We start from the raw sequence: 5,028 nt of genomic DNA on the forward strand, positions 1-5,028 counted from the left end.
AAGAAGCCCTTCAGCTGGGCGGCCGTCGCCGCGGGCGGCGCCAAACCCGGCGGCGGCCCCGCGTGGGCCGCGCCGGCGCCCCGCAAGCCCGCGCCGGCGAGGAGCTACGAGACGCTGACGCTCATGGTCGACGGCAAGAACATCCTCGACGGCGCGCGGCTCTACCGCGACGTCATCGACGAGGCGCTCGAGCGGAAGTTGGTGGCGCGCGTCGACGACATGCTCGCGCGGTCCGAGGCCGGCGCCCTGGGCGGGCGGCCCTTCCAGGGCATCAAGGGCCGGTCCATCAACCGGTCGCCCGGCGCGACGCGGACGGACGTGCAGTCCGGCGGCAAGTACGACGACTACAAGAAGCAGCGCATCGTCGCCGCGGGCGACGACGTCTCCGGGCGGCCCTTCGAGCCCGAGCCCATGCCCGCGGAGGCCCGGGAGCTCCACGACGCGCTCGTCGCGCGCGGCGTCGTGCCCGCGGAGCCCGGCCCGGAGATCTTCCTCGCGAACAACTACGAGGCGGGCCAGTACACGCTGAACCACATCGACGCGGCCTACATCGAGCGGCCGCTCGTCGTGACGACGCTGCTGTCGTCCGGCGACATGGTCTTCGGCAAGTACCTGAAGCGCGTCGCGCCCGGCGCGGCGCAGTTCGGCGGCAAGCCGGGCTTCGAGTCGCTCACGGTGTCGCTGCCCCCGAGGAGCACGCTCGTGCTCCGCGGCGTGTCCGCGGACGAGTGCCAGCACGCGATCAACGCCGTCGCCGAGCGGCGCATCTCCATCCTCCTCCGGCGCGCGAAGCCCGGCGGCGCGCCGGCGGCCGCCGCGCCCCCCCGGCGGCCGCGGAGAGCCTCATAGCCTAGTACGGGTCCGGGTAGTAGCCGACGCCGCGGTCGCCCGCGCGGAAGACCGCGCCGGGCCGGCGGCCGCCGTACGCGGGCCGGGGCACGAAGAGGAACGCGCAGAACGCGGCGACCTCGACGGACGTGCCGGGCGGCATGCGGCGGCTCAGGTAGAGGCCCGCGGCCGCCTTGCGGTCGAGCCACACGGCCCTCCGCCGCGCGCGCTCCGCGGCATAGGAGCAGAGCGTCGTCGCCGTCGCGCCGTCGAAGAGCATGGCGCACGCCGCCGCCAAAGCCGGGTCCAGGGGCAGCCCGAGCGCCGCGGACGGCGCCGCGAGGCCCTCCAGCGGCGCGCGCCGCCGCGCCGCCGTCGCCGCCGCCGCGTCGGCGACGGCCGCCGCGAGCCCGTCGACGGCGCCCTCGAGGCGGTCCGCGACGCCCGCGACGTGAACGCCGAGGCCGAGCGCGGCGACGGCACGGCCCCAGCGGGCCTGGTCCGCGTGGAGCGAGACGACGACGTGGCCGACGCCGCGCGCCGCGGCCGCGTGGACCGCGCCCGCGCCGCCGTGGGAGATCAAGACGTCGCAGCTCCGGAGCACGAGGTCGTGGTCGACGAAGTCGGCTCCCGGGCACCAGTCGCCGTCGTCGGGCCGCGGCCCGCCGTGGAAGAAGGCGCGGAAGCCCGCGCGCGCGACGGCGCGGCGCACGACGCGGAAGAACCGCGCCTCGTCGACGCCGAGCGACGCCAGGGGCACGGACCCGAAGCAGACGAGCGCGCGCCGCTCGCCGCCGCCGCTCTTGGGCTCGCCCCGGAGCAGCGCCGCGGGCACGCGCGCGTGGTCGAACCGCAAGTCCCGCGGCCGCCAGTACCCGCTAAACACGAGCGCCGACTCCTCGCCGCGCGCCGCGGCCCACTCCCAGCCCGCGGCGCGGCGCTTCGACGGCGCGGGCGCGCCGCCGCCGTAGACCGCGGCGCCGAGCGCCGGCGCGACGCCCCGGAGCCGCCGCGTCGCGCGGACCGCGGCGTCGACGTCGACGGCGCCCAGATGCGCGCGGCCCTCGCCGCCGCGCCAGACGCGCTTCGTGCGCCGCCAGGGCGCGTACCAGGGCGCCGCGAGCCCCGCGGCCCAGCCGGACCGCTCGTCGCCGGCCGGCTCGACGGTCGGCGCGCAGAGCACGGGCGCCGCGCGGACGGCCTCGGCGACGTGGAAGGCGTGGGCGCTGTGGGCGTTGAAGCCCAGGAAGCGGCAGCTCTGCGGCACGCCCCGCAGGAGCGACAGCGCGGCCTCGTGGACGAGCTCGAGCTCCGCGGCCGCCGCCGCCTCGCGCGCCGCCGCCGCGTCGCCGTCCGCGACCCCGCCGAAGACGCCCGTCGCCGGCGACAGCGCCGACACGCGCGCGAGGCTCGCGTCGTCGCCGAGGATCCGCGCGAGCTGTTCGTAGGTCTCGGCGCTCACGACGACGCGCACGCGCGCCAGCAGGCCGCAGAGCGCGTCGGCGAGGGCGACGAGGGGCAGGGCGTCGCCCAGCGAGCCCAGGGCGACGAGCAGCACGCAGGACTCCTGGCCGCTCGGGAAGCCCTCCAGCTGGTCGATGGCGGCCATGCCACTCTTCCGACCAACTAGAGGCACATCGAAGAGACGTTCAGACCGGGCAGCCTCGTGGCTTCACTCACTTCACCATCACCGCGCGACTAGACGTTTGCCTCTCGAGCATGGCGCCTTGATCACCGTTTTTGAGCGCTTCCGCCCGAAAGCGGACGCGGCCGACGCCGGCGCGACGCGCGAGAAATCGCGAGGAACACACACCGAAACGAATGGCGCCGACGTCGCCGCTGACGCCCGGCGGCTACAGCGTCGCGTCGTCGCGGAGCGTCTGGGACCCGACGAACGTGCTGTCTTCCGAGAGCGGGTCGCCGGAGCGGCAGCCGAGCGCGGCGGCGGCGACGAACCTCGCGTCGGCGTTCGTGGGCGCGCGCGTCGTCGGCTGCGGCGGCGAGCTGCCCGGCTGCGAGGCGGAGAACGCGCTCTACGAATCGCCGCAGCTCGTCTGGGAGCCGCGGAGCGGCGCCGGCGCGTGGCTCGCCGTGCGGCTCCGGGCGACGGGCGCCTTCCCGCGCCTGGGCCTCGGCCGCGACGCCGTGCGCTGCGTCGGCTGGCAGCCCGCGGCGGCGCCCGCGGGCCGGCCGACCGCGGTCCGCGTCGACGCGTCGTCGGACGGCGACGAGTGGCGGAGGATCCTGGACGCGTCGTCGTCCGACGACTCGGCCAAGGCCGTGCTCTTCGACCTGCGGTCGCCGCTGCGCCTCGCCCACGAGGCCTTCGTGCGCTTCACGGTCGTCGAGGCGTCCGGCGGCGCGCGGCCCGCGCTCGCCGCGGTCTACTGCTTCGCGGAGCCCGCGGCCGTCGCGCGCGCCGCGCTCGGCGACGCGCCGGCGGTTCCACCGCCGGCCGACGAGGCGGAGCCGGCCGTCGGCGGGGGCCCCGCGGCGCGCCGGTTCCTCGACGACTCCGCGGAGTCGCTCGCTAGGAAGATCGCCGCGCTCCGCGAGTCGGAGCTCCGGAGCCGCGAGCTCTTCCGGCGCCTCGACGCGCGCGCGGCGTCGTCGTCGCGCCGCCGCCGGGACCGCGGGGCCTCGAGCTCGTCCGCGGCCGACGACTCGTCGTCGGGCGCCGCGCGCGCGGAGGTCCGGCGCCTCGAGCGGGAATTGGCGGCGTCGAAAGACGCGCGCGAGGCCGCGGAGCGCGACTGCGACGCGGCGCAGAAGCGCGCCGCCGACGAGGTCGAGTCGAGCGCCGCGCGCGAGGCCGCGGCCGCGCGCGGCGAGGCCGAGCTCCGGCGGCGCCGCGCGGAGAACGCCGCGCTCCGCGAGGCCGCGGCGGCGGCCGAGGCGCGCGAGCGCGACACCGCTCGGAGCTTCCGGGACCGCGAGGCGGACCTGCGGCGCCGCGTCGACGCGCTCTCCTGGCCCCGCGAGCCCGAGGCGGCGCCGGACGACGACGACGACGGCGGCGCCGACGCGGCCGCGCGCGCGCTCTGGCAGCCGACGGTCTTCAGCGCCGCCGAGGACCCGGCGGTCGTCGAGGCCGCGCGCCGCGCGGCCCGGGCCGACGGCGCGCTCGCCGACGACGCGGAGCAGAGCCTCCTCGCGGAGCGCGTGCGCGAGCTCGCGACGAAGTTCGACGCGGTCGCGGCCAAGTTCCTCGAGTCCCCCGCGCCCGCCGCCGCGCCCGCCGCGCCGGCGCCGGACGTGCCGCCTCCCGCCGCCGCGCCTCCTGCGCCGGCGCCCGCCGCCGCGCCTCCTGCGCCGGCGCCCGTCGCTGCGCCGCCGCCGGTGGCCCGCGTCGACGCGCGGACGCAGACCTTCACGTCGCCGACGCCCAAGCGGCCGGTGCTCCGCGTCGCCACGGACCCCGTCGCCCCGCCGGCGCCGCCCGCGCCGGCGGCGGCGCCGGAGCGGCCCGCCGCGGCCGAGCCCGCGCCGGCGGCGGTGGAGCCAGCACCGGCGCCGCCGCCCCCCGCGCCGGCGCCGCCAGCACCCGCGCCGCCGGCACCCGCGCCGCCACCGGCACCCGCGCCGCTGGCACCCGCACCTGCGCCGCCAGCACCCGCGCCGCCGGCACCCGCGCCGCCAGCACCCGCGCCGCCGCCCCGCGCGCCCGAGGCGCCCGCGCCGGCCCGGGCCGCGCCGCGGTCCGACGACCGGCGGCGGCCGCGCCGCGCGGACCCCGCCGCGGACCGGCTCGCCGCCGCCGTCGCCGTCGCGCTCGAGAGCGACCTCGACGACCCGGAGACGCGGCTCACGCGCCTCCTCCTCAAGACGGCCCTCAAGGCCAAGATGAAGCAGCGGTCCGAGAAGCACGCGGAGCTCAAGATGGTCGAGTTCCTCGCGAGCGTCCGCAAGGCGAGGGGGCACGTCGGGTAAAAAGCTCGGAGGTCAGGGGTCGGAGTTTTGGGGGGGCCAGAGTTCGGGGCGCTTTACGACATCCGAGGCCTCATCCGGAGCCTCATCCGGGGCCTCATCCGGGGCCTCATCCGAGCGGACCGAGGCCGCATCCTGAGGCAGGCCTGCTATCCGATAGCGATTTTGCGGAGATCGAGTCGAGAGAGCTTTGGACCTCCCGATCGCAAGCACCGAGCCATGTCGTGGCGGGAGAAGAAATTGGAGTATGAGAATCGCATGGCCCGCAGCAAG

The sequence above is a fragment of the Aureococcus anophagefferens genome, assembly GCF_000186865.1.
Source record: "Aureococcus anophagefferens unplaced genomic scaffold AURANscaffold_2, whole genome shotgun sequence".
Taxonomy (NCBI): domain Eukaryota; class Pelagophyceae; order Pelagomonadales; family Pelagomonadaceae; genus Aureococcus; species Aureococcus anophagefferens.